The 17,878-nt window shown below is 43.5% G+C and overlaps 1 protein-coding gene and 1 long non-coding RNA gene across 6 annotated transcripts in view; one reads left to right on the forward strand and one right to left on the reverse strand.

Moving 5' to 3' along the window:
* The window catches only part of fam210aa (family with sequence similarity 210 member Aa), a 44,901-nt gene extending 38,535 nt beyond the window's left edge, over positions 1-6,366 (reverse strand). For 3 of the 5 annotated variants that reach the window (XM_069922489.1, XM_069922485.1, XM_069922483.1), the window contains exon 1: positions 6,002-6,366. The gene's annotated coding sequence lies outside the window, so the exon portion shown is untranslated. The remainder of the gene's footprint in view (positions 1-6,001) is intronic. The other 2 variants (XM_069922490.1, XM_069922484.1) reach the window with 1 other exon arrangement.
* Positions 6,367-6,468: 102 nt separating this feature from the next.
* LOC138755815 (uncharacterized) lies at positions 6,469-12,451 on the forward strand. Its single transcript, XR_011352572.1, has 2 exons — positions 6,469-6,512; positions 11,704-12,451. It is a non-coding gene; the product is annotated as an uncharacterized lncRNA (long non-coding RNA).
* Positions 12,452-17,878: the final 5,427 nt, after the last annotated feature.

Below are 17,878 nucleotides of genomic sequence, written 5' to 3' on the forward strand. Positions count from 1 at the left end.
AAAGATATCATTATAAATTTAATATTATTTGGGCGTAAGGGTACCAAATTTATATGAATGTAGAATACTTATTTCTCAAATTTTATGTAATTTTTTCCAAAGGAATACAAATTTGTATCTCTGTGTGCCACCTTAACATAAGCAAAGATGTCTTGGACTTCCAAGTGACAGCAATACATTTCCTCACTACTACTCAAGGTAATTTTACACATTCCAATTAATAAACTGATCATTTTAATTTAGGTCTTGTACCTTTAATATTCCCTAATAAAAATAAATCAGGACTTTGCAGAAAATCAATTCCTGTAACTTGTTCCAAAAAATTTCATAAATCTATCCAAAAAGGCCTTACATTGGGACAAGACCAAGTTGAATGTAAGAAAGATCCTACATCTGCACTGCATCTAAGACATTGCTCAGAGAAATCTGATTTCACTTTCTATGGTGTAAGGTATAACTGATATAGAAAATTATATTGGACTAATCCATATCTAATATTAATCATATTACATTAATCTTCCCATATTTGTTGATCAATTATAATATTCAAATCTGTTTCCCATCTGTCAAGATTTATGAAGTCCTTGTTTAGAAGTTACTGCTTGTAAAAATAAATATATCATAGATGCAAGAAGTAAAACACAGAATTCTGTGGACACTGGTTGAAGTAAAAACACACAATTCTGGAGAAATTCAGCGGGTCAAACAGTGTCCTTTATATAGCAACGGCAGAGATACATAACTGACGATTCGGGCTTCATCAAAGTATGAGAAAGTGCCGGTGAGCATCAGAATAAAAGAGTGGGAGGGGGCAGGGGGTGGCAGGGCAGGAGATGACGGGTGGAGAAGGGAAGGAGGGGACAGTAGCACTAAAGGTGGGGGGGGGGCAGTGGAAAGGCAGGGCTGTCTATGTGAAAGAACTGGAAAGGCAGGAATTGGGGGAGGGAGAAGAAATGGCAAGCAGGTATAATGGAAAGCAGTGGTCAATATTCATGCCACCTGTCTGGAGGGTGCCCAAACGGAAAATAAGGTGTTATTCCTCCAATCTGCGGGAGGTCTGGATGGGACAGTACATAAGGGGATGGACAGACATGGGAGCATGGGTGTGTGACCCAGAATTGAAGTAGTTGGCCACTGGGAGATTGCCCATCCTGACCACTGTTGGAACTGTGAGAGATGAGTAAAACTAATATGAAAATATGAGATGAAGAAAGCCAGAATGACTAGGATAAGGATAGATAATAGAATGTAGGTAAAGTTAGTCTGAATAAGATAAGGGTCTTCTAGCCTTTTAGACAGAATTAGCAAGTTCTGCATATAAGAAGTTAGTAGCCCTGAGAGTCGGGAAGGTGTGAATAAGGACAAAGGCAGGTTTGTGAATAAGGACAATGACATGATGGGACACCGACAGGATACCCCCTTGTCCCCCAAGTTCACAGAAACAGCACGTAGGCAGACAGGATTGCCTAATGCCAAACTCATCCAGGAGGCAGAAGAATGTAAGGGGGAGGGTACCTCTACACTGAAATAAACTGTATAAAAGTTGGGTGAGCCCCAGTATGTGTGTATTCCCAGGGTAAGGGGAAAGTACCCAACTTTGCATTGTTGTATAATAAATGTTCTTTGTTCTCAATTTTTGTCTCGAGCAATTTCTGTGAAGGTACTCCTGTTTCTCACAGAACCAAGGGGTTAAGTAATCATAGAAAATATGCCTATGTACTATTCATTATGTATTCATTAATCCAGTACTATGTAACAATTTACTATTTACTTCAAGTATACTGTTTAAGGGAAATAGGAATGAAATTAAGTAACAGCCACAGTATGTAGCAAAGTTGGCTGAGTATAGTATGTGCAGAATTTGCTGTCTCCAAACACAAAAGAGAGAAAATGTGTGAACCAATCTAGGAGGAATGCCAAGACATGAGGAGGTGTTGAGTAGAACAGAAGACTATGGCCAAACGAGAACAAAGAGTACCATGACTGAGAATGTCAGAGACAAAGAAAATGTATAAACCAATTCAGTAGGAAGGTTAAGGCATAAGGAGGTGTTGAGTAGAACAGAAGGCTATGGCCAGATGAGTACAAAGAAATAATTAGAAATATATGGGGTAAGAATTGATTTCTGATCAAGACAACACTGGACAGTAGGGGTCAGTCTTGGGAATAGGTCACTGAGCAGGTGACTGAACCTGAGCTCTGTTAAGCTTTATTCTTGTGCTGTGTAATAAACTGATTGTTGAACCGAATACCTTCCCCTATCACTTCATCAACAAGCACGCTGGACTCAGACTAATTGAGGGTAGGGTAAAGCCAGAGTCTGACACCAGCCACAGATTGGAGGAAAAGCACCTTATTTTCCATCTGGGCACCTTCCAGACAGGTGGCATTGTGAGAGATGGGAAAATTGACCTAAAATTATGAACATGGAAGAAACTAAAGTTCATCAGTAAAATGGCTGAAACCAGTTCAAACAGGATAAGTTTGTGGCTTAGGATGCAGGAAAGCAGAGTCAGCACGATTAACATAAGAATCTTCTATCCTTTGTGACAAGACCATAGGACTAAGATAAGGAATGGTAAGGTACAATAGAATGTAGGAAGTTGAGGTAGTCTGGATCAGATAAGGGTCTCCTAGCCCTGGACAGAAGTACCAAGTCATACATTTCTAATTAGCTAACCATACACAGATTTATACATATGAAATTAGCCAACCCTAGATAGAATGAGTCAACTCTGCATATCAAGAGACTGTAGCCCCGAGAATCAGGAAGGTGTGAATAAGGACAATGACATGAAGGGACACCGACAGGATAACCCCCCCTGGTTCTCCAAGTATACTGAAATTGCACGTAGGCAGGCAGGATTGCCTAATGCCAAACCTCTCCAGCAGGAGGCAGAAGAATGTAAGGGGGAGGGTATTCCTACACTGAAATCAACTGTATAAAAGTTGGGTGAGCCCCAGTGTGGGTGTGTATTCCCAGGGTAAGGGGAAGCACCCAACTTTGCATTGTTGTAGTAATAAATGTTCTTTGTTCTCAATTTTTGTCTCGAGCAATTTCTTTAAAGGTACTTTAATTCCTAACAGCATGATCATTGATTTCACTGCTGTCCGTTAAACCTGCTTGCCTTTTCTTTCCCCCTCCCCCATTTCCTGCCTTTCCAGTTCTTTCACCAAGTCAGCAGTGCCTTTCCACCCCATCGCCTTCAGTACTGCTGTCCCCTCCCTCCCTTCTCCACCTATTATCTCTTGCTTGCCACCCCTTCCCCCTCCCACTCCTTTATTCTGACACTCAAGCATTTTCTCATACTTTGATGAAGGGCTCAAGCACAAAACGTCAGTTATGTATCTCTGCCTTTGCCACATTGTGTGCTTTTATAACATAGATATACAAGTTGTTTTTTAACAATTCCTCTCCTAGTAAGTTCAATTTTGGTACAACCAGGTAAAAACATATTTGGTCCAAGCTTATCCCTTAAATACACTCTTAATTGAAAATAACAAAAAAAAGAATATTTTGTGGTATAGCATATTTATTCCTGTCTTGGGTAAACGTTACGTCCTAGTAATGGTTGACACCTTTTTGGGCCTGGTTTTTGCCTTTCCCACCAAGAAGGCTGACCAAGCTAGTACTATCCAAGGACTAAATCATTTAATTTCTCGTTATGATGTACCAGAGGAGATTCAGTCTGATAATGGCTCGCACTTCTCCGGGAAGGCAATCTGTGATTGGGCAAATGACAACGGTATCTTATGGGTTCACCATATTCCTTATTACCCGCAGGCTGCTGGGTTAGTTGAACGAATGAATGGCTTACTGAAGGAACAAATTTGTTTGTTAACACACTGGGAACCCTGAAGGGGTGGTGTCATGTGCTGCAGCAGGCAGTCGACAATTTGAATCATCGCCCTTTAAAAGGAGGTACACCTTTCCACCGACTTTTTCACACTTCTGAACTACAGCCTATTCCAGAGGAAAAACCGTAATTGCCCCCCATTCCCGAGCCAGAGAATGCCGGACAAAAGGTATGGGTGGAACCACCAGGTAGTGGCCCTCCTGTAAAAGGAGAAATAGTGACACCTGCCCAGGGTAACACTCGGTGGGTAGCTATTGAGGGACAGGATGATTTAGTCTGTTTAAACACTGAATGCTTACGGCATCGTGAGTGACATGTGTCAGGCTTCTTTGTTCCAGGTTCTCCGCTTTACGCTCCTGGTGATCTGGCTTAACAGCTGCTTTGGTGCCAACAATTAGATTTGTAATGACGAGGACGTTCCGAGTGAGTTGCCCGTGGGAAACACGGTCCAATGCATTACATCAAGGAAGTCCTCGGTCACCCGCCTCAAGTGCAGCTTATATAAATATGTTATTGTTCAGCATGTTTCGAAATCTGTTCGTGAGCTCCAGTGTCTGGGTATTGTGGCCAACAAGGATAATGTGAGCCTTGGTTGGAATCCTTTTTCATGGTTAGCTGGTACATTTGGGGGGTTGGGCCACACTATTCTCCGTTGGTTGCTCGCTTTATTGCTTGTTTTTGTGATTATTGTAATTTTAATTTCTCTTTTACGCTCTTTTTGTACTCAAATACTTGTCAAGTCTCGTGTCTGACAGCCTGTGACCAAGTGGTGGAATGTAATGGAAGATTCTAACCTGTTTTTTTTTAAACTTGGAGCTCTGGGTTCTGCAAGGCTGAGAACCTGCTTGTTTTTAGAATCAGCAGACATAAGCTAAATTCCACCGAGGGGCCAGAGATGCTGTTATCTGAAGAAAGGACATCTGTGTACCAAGAACATTTAATCTTCCTGCTTGTTTTGGTTTCAGACTGTCAGAGGCCTAGCCTTGATGCAAAATAAACCATTGCATTCAAAGTGAATAATTATGTTATTCGTTAATAGCCTAGCATGCTAGCTTGCTCGCTTATCTTTCTTGCTGTGCTGGGAATAGGTGCTTGGATAAGCAGTTTTTGGGTAATATAAGCCATGGTCCCGCTGCTGAAGTGAGAGACTCTCCGAGAGGTGGCAACATCTCTCAGCAAGAAGAAGAAGAAGAACTTCTGGAGTCCAGCCAACGTCCCGGTCAGGGGAGAAGCTACTACCGGCGCCCTGGTAACCTACTACAAGTGTGCAGTCGTTGCCTCGCTTCGGCAGTTGGAACCAGTCCAAGCGTTGATAAGTATAGTTGGGAAGGGCTTGCATATTGTAGTGTGAAATCAGCTTTTGAATTTGTAATAAACATTTGTATAATCTGAACTGCTCTCAGTGTGTGTGTCTATTTTCTTTCGGTAGCTCAAACACTGTGACCAATCTAAAACGAACAAAGTGAGAGGTACAAGTTTACCCAAGACAATTCCTTAATTGCTCGAATGACATTAATTGACCCCTTTCACAACAATCTTCAACATTTACAAACCGCTTATGACCAAATATTCAAAAGCTGATTATGCCTTGGAAAAGCTAAAGGGGATTGTGAATCAATGGCATTTTAGGCGATATAGATCCTCTTACACCAATCTCATCATTTATTCCAAATATTAAGCAAATGTTTCAATAGTGGTGTATCTTTATCAGCAATCATCAATTTCAATTGCCACTTATATATAAATTCTTCTGCTCCCCTCTGCCCAACCTTATTCAGTCCTCAAAGAAGGAAGCAAGAAATTTCATTTGCACCGCTTGATAATAATTTTTAAAATTAAGAAGCTGTAAACCTCCAAGTTCATATTTCCATGTTAATTTCTCTATAGAAACTCTTGACATTTTACCTTGCCATAGAAATGTCCGTATATGTTTATTTAATTCTTGAAAAAAAATTTTAGGTATTAAAATAGGTTATGTTTGGAAAAGATATTGTATTCTTGGAAATAAATTAATTTTTATATAGTTAACCCTTCCAACTGATGTTATAGGTAAATTTACCCTTTTTTTTTCAAATCAATCTTCTTAAGTAAAGATAAATAATTCAATTTGCATAAATTCTTCAAATTCCTATCTGTATACATACCTAAATATTTAAAAACCCTCTTTTGGCCACTTGAACTGAGTATCCCTTTAACATTGAGTATCATCACCTTCCATTAAAGGCAAAATTTCACTTTCTTCTTAATTTTATACCTCAAAACTTTTCCATATTCTTCCAATTGAACATATAGTGTTTGTAAAGATGCCTCAGGATCAGTCAAATATATTAAAGCATCATCTGTGTGGCGGACTGAGCGGCTGCACAGCTGGACAGGTAGAATCACTGCACTGAGTGGCCCACACAGAATGGTACAGGCTCCCCTTCTCTGCCTAGGAGAAGCCCACGTTTGCAGAACTGTGTTAGTTGACAGAGTGTGTTGCTTCCCTGCTGGCATGTTGCCAGAGAGACAATGACTGTGCAGCGCACTAACTTCACTCCCCTTTATGAAGCACACTGACATCATTCCCCTTTATGAGACGCACTGACATCACTCCCCTTTATGAGGCACATGATTGTTTAAAATATAAAGCATTTGGTAGTTGACTCTCCTCTGGTAAGTTGTGTTTCTTGAGCTCTGCAGTTAGTACCACTAAATTGGTGACCCTGACGGGTGCTCAACGTCTTTTGAGCCCCGACAGTGAAACATTGTGAGAAAGCCTGCAGAATGGATGCCACTACTGTGCTACACGTGGTGGCTGTGAAACTGCCCACCTTCTGGCCTCACAGACCACGTCCATGGTTCCAGCAGGCTGAGGCTCGGTTCCACATTAGGAACATAACAACTGAAGCCACCAAATTCTGGCATGTAGTTGCCTCATAAGATGAAGATTCTGCTGCCAAGGTAGATGATTTTATCAACAACCTGCTTGAGGAGGATCAATACAGTGCTTTTAAGGCACACCTACTCGTGATTTTTGGCATGTCTGACCTGGAAAGAGACACACGCTTACTCCATCTCGATGATTTGGGGTCAGAAGACTGTCAGAAATGATGAATGAAATCCTTCTTGGAATGGCTCCCTCGTGACATCGCCCTGCTGCTCTCTTCTGCTGACTTCTCCAAACCAAGGGAAGTGGCGAGGGAGGCAGAAAGACTTCACAAGGTACCACAGCCTCCTGTGGCAAAGTTTCAACAGGTCACCTTGGACAGTCAAGTCAATGCAGCCTCCAGATCTATGGAACTCCATAAGCTACTGAGGAAGAAAAACCCATTGGAGAACACTGAGTGGTGTTTCTATCACAGAAAGTGGGGCAGGAATGCTCACCGCTGTGTGCCACCATGCAGTTGCGTGGTTGACTCCAAGGCAATGACAATGCCAACCACCACTGATGGCCTCCATGGTTGGCGACCAGTCCAGCCTGTTATATGCCACTGATCAGCACATGGTATAAAGCTGAGGTCCCGACCGTGTACTCTCTCTCTCTCTCTCTCTCTCCCCAGGACCACTGTAAGCACAGTTAGCAGCCAACTAGATATTTATTTGAGTGGAATAAAGCTGTGTTGCCCCAAACAGTATTGTACCTATGTTTTCCTTTGGTGCAACCTGCCACAATTTATTCCACTCACATAAAATGGCCAGCAGGCAAAGATCGCCTCCGACCTGGGCAATCCCACCCAAGCATGAGGAGGAGATTGAGGAGGGGGATGAATCTTTCACGGTTGAGAGGTGTGCAAGCCCCCCCAAACCTGGTGAAAATTGGCTCAGACACGGGGATGAGAGCGAGGACGCCGGACCCTCAGCGGACGCCTACCGGATAATGCTGCACCCCAGGGAGCCCCATATCCATCAGTGGAGGTAACAGTCCCCAGCCCCAGCGCAATCGGGGTGCCTAGAAACAAATCAATGGCAGCACCTCTCAACGATGCTACGACCAGAACGCCTGGAACTAGACCCTGGGCTCCCAGCACACGCACGCACTTCAGCCGCTGGAGACATTGTTTCCTGAACTACGCCCGCATGATGATGCCCACTGCGCACCTGGAAGACCTTTTCATGCTGCTGCTGGCCCAGCTGGGAGACCTCCTATACGCATTAGTCCAGGACTGCGTCTCATACAGGGAGGTTATGGACATGCTCCAGTCCCACTTTCTCCAAGGGGGAGAAAACGTACATGCGAGACACCGTCTCCTGACCAGAAGACAGCAACCAGGGGAGTCCTTCTGGGATTTCATGCTCTCAGTAAGAGCCCGAGCACAGGTGTGCAACTTCTGCACTAGAACCCCACAGCAAATAGCACAGGACCTGACGAGGGACATGGTGGTGGCAGGGATCCGGTCAAACGAAATCCACCAGCAGCTGTTAGAAAAAAGCATGGTGTCTCTGGAAGAGGCTGTGAGGGTGGCAGAGGTAATGGAGACAGCTAGAAACAACCACGGGGAATACCTCCCCGACCAGAGCACCAGGCCCCCACTCCAACCCTCCAAACTCGCTGGCACCCCGCCAAGATCAGGCCTATAATGTGGAGACGACAATGGCGGCACAGCCAGATGCGACCCATAGATGCCAGTTCTGCAGCCAAAACCCTCACTCCCCAGGCATGCTGCCCGGCAATGTAAAAATCTACATTTCTGCTCAAAATGTAGAGAGCGAGGCCGTTGTGCTCGGGTGTGCAGGAGCCTGCGGGTGACCGTCAAGACCCATTGTCGTGTAAATGGGCGGTGGGATAGCTCTGATTCTTCCCCAGGTCAGCCAGGAAGGAACGACATTTGCGCCCAGAGGGAGTGGCCATCTTGGACCCAGGATCCAGAGGAGGAGTGCCACTACTTCGGAGACCACAAGGAGACTGAGGAGTGCTCGCTGGCTTCACTCAGGATCAATCAGGCGAGTCCACACAGTTTGCTAGAGGCTATGGTCTCCGTGCAGTTGAATGGGTTGAAATTTAAATGTCTGTTGGATAGTGGTAGCACGGAGAGTTTCATAGAGCTGAAATTAGCGAAAGACCACAGGTTCCCCATATACCCCAGAAACGGGCAAATTCTCCTAGCGTCCAACAACCACTCAGTGGAAGTAAAGGGGTACTGTGTGGTGACACTAGAAATTAAAGTGAGGGAGTATAGGGACTTCCGTCTGCTGGTCCTGGAACAGCTCTGCGTCCCGGTGCTGTTGGGATGAGACTTCCAGTGCCAGATGGAGAGCCTCATGGTCGTCCACAACAACCCACCGGCCCTACTAGTGCTTACTACTAGCCAAAAGCTCTCTGCGCTATCGATCCTTAATATCGAGACCCCCCTCCCTTACTTACCCACCACACCCCAGACTGTAAACCTATAGCCACAAAGAGCAGGAGGTACGGCCCCAGAAACAGAGCTTTGATTAGCATGTGTGGATACCCTAACTATATCCATACAGACAGGGGAGCAGACTTCATGAGTGCCGAGCTGCAGAATACTTCCGAGAGAGGGGGATTGCTACCAACCACACTGCAAGTTACAACCCCCAAGGGAACGGGCAAGTAGAGAGGGAGAATGGTACCATTTGGAAGGCGGTCCTTCTGATACTAAAGTCAAAGGAACTCCAGGTATCCATGTGGCAGGAAATGTTACCCGAGGTGTTACTCGTGTAATAATATTAATATTTGGGGAGAATTTATAAGATTTAGAGTAGGTCACATACATACACACATTTTAAAACAGATCTTATTTGAAAGACTGAAGAATTCAGATTGCAAGAGCTTTTCTTCAGGTCATTGTTTTTCCAAACTCTTTTGTGTAGTCTTCCAAAGGCGCTATTTGTCTTGGCGAGTCTGTTGTCTATCTCTTTGTCAATCCTTGCATCAGATGAAATGGTGCATCTGAGGTAGGTAAACTGGTTGACCATTTTGAGTTCTGTGTGCCCGATGGAGATGTGGGGGGGGCTGGTAGTCATGGTGGGGAGCTGGCTGATGGAGGACCTCAGTTTTCTTCAGGCTGACTTCCAGGCCAAACATTTTGGCAGTTTCCGCAAAACAGGATGTCATGCGCTGGAGAGCTGGCTCTGAATGGGCAACTAAAGCGGCATCATCTCCAAAGAGTAGTTCACGGACAAGTTGCTCTTGTGTCTTGGTGTGAGCTTGCAGGCGCCTCAGATTGAAGAGACTGCCATCCGTGCGGTACCGGATCAGCATGTACAGAGCCGTTGTCATACCCACACTCCTGTTCATCTCCAAATCATGGGTCCTCTACCGGCATCACCTACGGCTCCTAGAACGCTTCCATCAGCGCTGTCTCCGCTCCATCCTCAACATTCATTGGAATGAGTTCATCACCAACATCGAAGTACTCAAGCTGGCAGAGTCCGCAAGCATCGAATCCACGCTGCTGAAGACCCAACTGCGCTGGGTGGGTCACGTCTCCAGAATGGAGGACCATCACCTTTCCCAAGATCGTGTTATATGGCGAGCTCTCCACTGGCCACTGAAACAGAGGTGCACCAAAGAAGAGATACAAGGACTGCTTAAAGAAATCTCTTGGTGCCTGCCACATTGACCACCGCCAGTGGGCTGATCTCACCTCCAACCGTGCATCTTGGCGCCTCACAGTTCGGCGGGCAGCAACCTCCTTTGAAGAAGACCGCAGAGCCCACCTCACTGACAAAAGGCAAAGGAGGAAAAACCCAACACCCAACCCCAACCCACCAATTATCCCTTGCAACCGCTGCAACTGTGCCTGCCTGTCCCGCATCGGACTTGTCAGTCACCAACGAGCCTGCAGCAGACATGGACATACCCCTCCATAAATCTTCGTCCGTGAAGCCAAGCCAAAGAAAGCAGGAGCTTTGGAGAATGTAAGCACCTTTCACAATTAGATGTTAATTGATCTGACATCATAAAATGCTTGACCATTGTCTTGCTGGAGTCATGCTGTCTATCAGTACCCTTTCTGCAAAGTGCTCATAGAAAGGTCACTCCTGGATTTTGTTTATCTAATAACTTGAGAAGAAGAAAGAACTCCTGTTGTTTTGCAAGACATGAGTCACATGACCTTTTTGGAGTTTGAGGTGGAAGAGAGAGAGAGTTGAGTTAACAGCTTAGTCAGTCAGGTCAGTCAGTGTGTGGGTCACTGACAAGTAACTGAAAAGTGCAAACCAGGAAAACTGTTTGAAACTAATGAAAGCAAGTTCCAGAGCAGTAGATGTCTGGAAGTGCTATCTGTCTGATGTTTCTCTTGAAATAGAGGAAGGAATGGAACTCTGTGGTAGCTTGAAGAAAGAGGTTACCATCTAGAAGACCCTGATGAGGCAAGTTTTATCAGCGAGACCCTGAGGTGACTAGTGGTGGTACCTCAATTGTGGAAATCCTGGAGTGACAAATATCTCTCTCTGCAAACCCTACAAGAACCTTGCTGAGCGGTAAACATTTACCTTTCAAGCACAAAGCCTGGTGAACTTTATACCTGTTAAGTTCTGTGCACAGTATAGGGATTGCCTGCAACCAGAGAACTTGGAAGAAGGGAAGTGAGATTGAACTGTGAACCAAAGAACTTCTCTTGAATTTACACCCATGTTACATACACGTGTACTTAGAATTAGAAGGGGGTTATTTGGGTTAGTATAGAGTATAGTATAATAGAGTGAAGTTAAAGTTTCATTCTATTTTCATGTTTGAAGTTGATTAAAAATAACTTTTGTTTTGAAAGCCACTTGTCTTGGTGAATATCTATTGCTGCTGAGTTTTGGGGTCCTCTGGGCTCGGAACACTCGCAATACACTCATTATTGTGTACTGCCATGAACATGACCACACTTGACATATTTTTCTCTTTCACAAGGAAATCAACCCCGAGCTTGGAGGTGACACATTGGATGATTTCACTGGGCCCAGTGCTGATCAAGAAATGTGGCCAAACGCATAAGATGGACCCGCTGGTCGAGAGGGGAGAGCTGATCCATGTGAACCAGAACTACGCATTTGTGATGTTCCCCGACAGGAGGGAGGACTCTGTCTCCACTCAATGAGGGACCCGGCGCCAGCCAAGGAAGAACCAGCCAAAGAAGAAGAGGAAGAACGAGAAGAACCCCAGCCCGACCCAATCGATGTACCGTCAGCACACCTCCAAACAACCACACAACCCCCAGCTGCACCATGGAGGACGAATACCACCCCCCAGGGACCCCCAACTCACCAAGTATACCCACAACACCCGGCTGAACAGCTGCCCCCCAGCCCAAACCACGCACCCTCCCTAGGAGAACCAGAGGGTGCAGAAACCAACTGTACGCCTGGATTTATGAGCAATACCAAGACTTTTTTTAAGGGGTGAATGTGATGAAACACTGTGCTACATCACTCGGTCAACAGGTGGCCTAGAGATACGGCACCCGGCCTAATGACATCTGACCACCAGGTGGGCCCAAAGGGCCCATGGTATAAAGCCGAGGTCCTGACTATGTGCTCTCTCTCTCTCTCTCTCTCTCTCTCTCTCTCTCTCTCTCTCTCTCCCCCCCAGGATCACTGTGAGCATAGCTAACAGCCAACTAGATATTTATGTGAGTGGAATAAAGCTGTGTTGCCCCAAACAGTATTGTGCCTGTGTTTTCTTTTGGTGCAGCCTGCCACATGAGCAACTCCACTTCCATACAAAGCATCAGTCATTCAGGCCTTCTGAAAGCCCACTGGGAATGGTTAACTTTTATAACAGTTTCACCCCAGCAGCTGCCAGGATCATGAACCCCTTGTTTCACATCCTCCCATCCATCTGTCTGAACAACTGTCAAGTTTATGTCCTCAAAATATGTCTGGCATGACTTAAGGAAGTAGGTTACTCATTGGGCACAAAGTGCTGTGCTGTGTATTGGCCTATGTGTTGTGTGGTTTTATGTTAAAAAATGACAGTTTGCCTTAGAGAGCCGAGGTGAAGGTGGACAGCTGAGAGAGTGGGAGACAGACTGAGCATGTGCAGAAAATGATCTAAAAATTTCTGTGGACGATAAACCACCACTATGGGTGCTGTGGAGTGGAAGGAGGCCCAGTTTAGAATGTTGGGATTTCAAAAAGGATGAACATTCCGAAGGCAGCCAGAAGGATCCAGACCAAGCCAGTTGTTCCTCTCTCTGCAAGCAACACAAGACAACTTTGAATTTATTGCTTACTCTCTCTCTCTCTCAAAGAACTTTTGGCTTCAGTTTACCAAACAAACTGAACTTTGTTTATGATCTTTGCTTCGGTTGAGATTGAAGTTTTGTGAGTCTTGTGTCTAAGTTTTTCTGTGGGCTAGTTGGAAATATAACTTAGACTTTTATTACATATGTTATATTTAGGCTGGGGAATTTATTAGTTTTACACTGTTACAGAGATTTGCATAGTAACCAGTGGGCATTGTTATAAAAGGGGGGGATTTGGAATTAAAGTTTGAAGGTGAATTTTTTTGGTTTATAAAGTAATTGTTCATCTTTACCCCTGTGTGATCTGCCTTCTTTGTGGTTGCTGGTTTGATCTTGTAACATAATTTGGAGGATTCATCCAGGATCAAACCAATTTGGAAGCTTTAGGGGCGATTGACTTCTGCTTAGTTATCATTCGTCTGAGTTTGACTCAATCTCCAGCTTGAAATTAAAAATAAACGGTGAGTGTATAAATCACCAGCAGGAAAACCGGCAACTATGAATATTGACCAGTTCATCGCTAACCCTTCAGTGGTTAATTTAAAAATGGCTACAAAGTCAGAACTGATGGTTATAGTTGGCAAGTTAAAACTTCTTACAGTAAGAACTGGGATGAAAAAAAAAGGAAATTGCCCGAAAGATTGTTAAGCACTATGTAGGAAAGGGGGTATTTGAAGAAGCTGCATTAGAACAGTTTCCAAAGGAGAAAACTTCACAGGATTAAAGTTGGCTTTGAGAAAACTAGAGTTAGAAGTAAAAAGAGAGGCAGAAAAGAAAGCCGAACGGGAAGCAGTAAGGCAGGCAGAAATGGTGGAGAGAGAAAGAACAGAAGCATGAGCTAGAACTAGCTAAATTAAAGCGGACCCAAACGCAAGGAGAGGGAGAAACCCAAAACCCACGTGCTGGTCCAGAGGAGAGGTTTCTGGTCAGTAGAGGTTAGTTCCTCCATTTGAGGAAACTGAAATAGACACGTATTTTCAGCATTTTGAGAAAGTACCTGTAAATTTAAAATGGCCACCAGACCAGTGGTCACTCCTGCTACAAAGTGTTCTTAAAGGGAAAGCCCAACATGTATATTCATGTCTCACGGTACAACAAGCAGCTTATTATGAATTTGTAAAGCAGGCTATACTCCGATCTTATGAACTAGTTCCAGAAGCTTATAGACAAAAGTTCAGGAGTTTAAAAAGGGCAGCAACCCAACCTTACCCGGATTTTGCTTATAGGAAGGTTGTGTGTTTTGATCGGTGGTGAGCCGCAATGAAAGTAGAAAATAACTTTGATTTATTGAGGGAAATCATTCTGATTAAGGAGATTAAAAATTGTGTTCCTGACGATATTCAGGTGTACTTGGTAGAGAAAAATATAAAAACTTGGCAAGAATTGGCACAAGCCTAAGTGGAAACCAGGGAAAACCTTTCAAAGGAATACTGCTGATAATCCAAATAAAGTAGAAGGAAAATCTAGAAGTGAGGTTAAAGGAAGAGAGGAAGAGAAATGGGTGAAGGAAAAATTTGAGTATTATTTGCCACTTTTGTTAGAAGCCAGGGCACATAATAGCAAATTGTCCTGTACTGAAAAGGAAGAAAGAGAAAGGGGTGGTACCAACTGCTTGCGTTCAGAGTGAGAAAGTTAGGGATATTTTTAAACCATTAGTGACTGAAAGTTTCATTTCAGTTAAAGAAGGATGCAATCAAGTGCCAGTTAAAATTCTGCGGGATACTGGAGCAACCCAATCACTTGTATTAAGCAATGTTTTGAATTTTGGTGAGGAGACCGATACTGGAGATGTGAATTTTATTAAAGGCATTGATGGTGAAGCAGAGCCTATACCTTTGCATAGAATAGCGATGAAATCAGACTTAGTTAAAGGCCCGGTTACGTTAGGGATAAGATCAAGTCTGGCGGTGGATAGTTTCTCTTTTGTTAGGAAATGATTTAGCAGAGGGTAAAGTCATACCTGTGGTGAAACTCACAAGTAAGCCATTAGTTTATGAGTCCAAAAAAGATTTGGAAATCTACCCTGCGTGTGCCATTACTAGAGCCATGTCTAGAAAAAAGGTAGAGGTAGAGAAAGTCTGTGATGGTCCTGTAGTGGAGGCAAGCATTGAGGACAAACCTAAGGATCCAGCTTTGCTGTTGTCAAGAGAAGAATTAATAGCCATACAAAAGCATGATCCTGATCTTTCTGGGATAAGAGGTAAGATTCTGTCTAACCAGGAAATTGAAACTGTGCCAGTAGGTTATTTTGTTCAAGATGGAATATTGATGAGAAAATGGAGACCACAAGTGAAACCTGCCAGTGAAAACTGGGCAGTAGTAAGGCAAGTTGTAATTCCCAAAACTTACAGGAATGAAATATTAAAGTTGGCTCATAGTACACCTTGGAGTGAAGAAGACGTTAGAAAAGATAAGGAAACAGTTTTATTGGCCGAAATTAAGAAAGGATGTTGTGAATTTTTGTAGAACCTGTCACACTTGTCAACTGGTGGGCAAGCCTAATCAAGGACCACCAGTGGTACCTTTACAACCCATCCCTGCTTTCGGGGAGCCCTTCTCAAAAGTGATAGTGGATTGTGTTGGCCCATTGCCAAAAACAAAGGCGGGAAATGAATATTTGTTAACACTCATGTGCACAGCTTCAAGGTTTCCAGAGGCTATTCCCCTGAGAAACATTAAAGCAAAGACAATTGTGAAGGCTATGCTAAAATTTTTCACACTGACCTACCAAGGGAAATTCAGTCGGACCAAGGGAGTAATTTTATGTCTGGAATATTTCAGCAGGTGGTGTATGAATTGGGAGCCCATCAAATTGTGTTGTCTGCCTATCATCCTGAAAGTCAAGGGGCCTTGGAAAGGTTTCCATTTAACTGTGAAAAATATGATGAGGGCTTATTGCATGGAAAATAAAAAGGATTGGGATGAAAGAATCCATTTGTTATTGTTTGCTGTTAGAGAGACAACTCAGGAGCCTCTTGGCTTTAGTCCATTCGAGTTGGTGTTTGCTCATGAAGTCAGGGGTCCATTACTATTGTTGAAGGAACAGTGGATACGTAATGATATACAATCAAATCTGTTGGATTATGTTTTCAAATTTAAAAACAGATTACATCAGGCTTGCGAGATGGCAAGGAAAAATTTAAAAACTGCTCAGGGAAAAATGAAAATTCGGTATGATCAAAAAGCAAAAATTAGGGATATTAAACCTGGCGACAAAGTATTGGTTTTGTTTCCAATGGAGTCAAACCCTTTGAGAACTCAGTTTTCAGGACCTGAAATCAAAAATTAACCAGGTCACCTATGTCATTGAGACACTTGATCGTCAAAGGTATACACAGGTCTGTCACGTGAACATGCTTAAACCTTACTTTGAGAAAATGACTGAGGAAGAGACTAGGATTCCAACCAAGGCACTAGTTATAAGGAGGAGATAAGTTTCGTGGAAAGTCATGGAGCACAGAAAGTGATAAGCCCCAGGCTGGAAAATTCTATAGTTTTACAAAACTTAGACACCAAGTTAATGCATTTGACTAAATCAGAAAGGGAAAAAATGAAGACATTACTTATTAAATTTAAGGATATATTCCCAGATGTTCCAAGAAGAACTACTGTGGCTTGTCATGATGTGGAAGTCGGTGATGCTAAGCCTATTATGCAGCATCTTTACTGAGTTAATCAGGAAAAGAGCAGATTGTTGGATCAAGAGGTGAATTATATGCTCAAAAATGACATCATCTGAAAATCAAGTTCAAACTGGAGTTCACCCTGTGTTCTGGTGCCTAAGCCAGATGGCTCAATTAGGTTTTGTACAGATTATCGAAAGGTAAACATGGTGTCAAAGACTGATGTGTTCCCTATTCACAGAATAGATGATTGTATAGATAAGGTGGGGAAGGCTAAATTTTTTACAAAGATTGATCTCTTAAAAAGATACTGGTGTGTTCCTTTAACAGAGAGAGGCAGAGAGATTTCTGCATTTGTTACACCTTCGGGATTGTATGAGTATAATGTTATGCCTTTTGGGATGAAAAATGCACCTGGCACATTTCAGAGAATGATTAATGCAGTAATTCAGGGTCGAGCAGAAATTTGTACATAAGATGGACTGAAGCCTGCACACATGAACATTGCTGAACCTGTGCATGTCCCAGCTCCAAAGCCAAGACACCCTACTAAACTACCCAAAGTTGTGACATTACAGCCATGCAATGATTCTGGTGGGGGGGGGGAGGGGAAGATGTGGTGGACTGAGTGGCCGCACAGCTGGGCAGACAGAATCATCATACCAAGCAGCTGGCACAGAATGGTGCTGGCTCCCCTTCTTTGTCCAGGAGAAGCCTGCGTTGGCAGACCCGCATAGGTTGACGAAGCACATTGTTTCCCTGCTGGCATGTTGCCAGAGAGACAATGACTGAGCACACTAACTTCACTCCCCTTTGTGAGGCGCCCAATTATTTAAAACAAAAAACAGTTGGTAGTTGACTCTCCTCTGGTTTCTTGAGCTCTGCAGTTAATACCACTAAAATCTGGAAATAAACTAATTTCATGTTCTTCTTGACATAGCCTGAAACCCTTAATTTGTATATCAGATCAAATTACTTAGGCCAGTTATTCTATAGCTACAATAAATAAAGATGGGGATGAAGGACATCCTTGTCTACTAGATATTGCCAATTTAAATGAAGTGAATACTTGTCTATTAGTTACTACTTTAGCTTTAAGGTTATTATATAATGCTCTAATCCAATTTCAAAAGTTAAATCCAAATCCAAATTTCTCCAGCACCTTAAATAAAAATCCCATTCTAACCTATCAAATGTTTTTTCTGCATCTAAGGCCGGA

The sequence above is a fragment of the Narcine bancroftii genome, chromosome 2 (assembly GCF_036971445.1).
Source record: "Narcine bancroftii isolate sNarBan1 chromosome 2, sNarBan1.hap1, whole genome shotgun sequence".
Lineage (NCBI taxonomy): Eukaryota > Metazoa > Chordata > Chondrichthyes > Torpediniformes > Narcinidae > Narcine > Narcine bancroftii.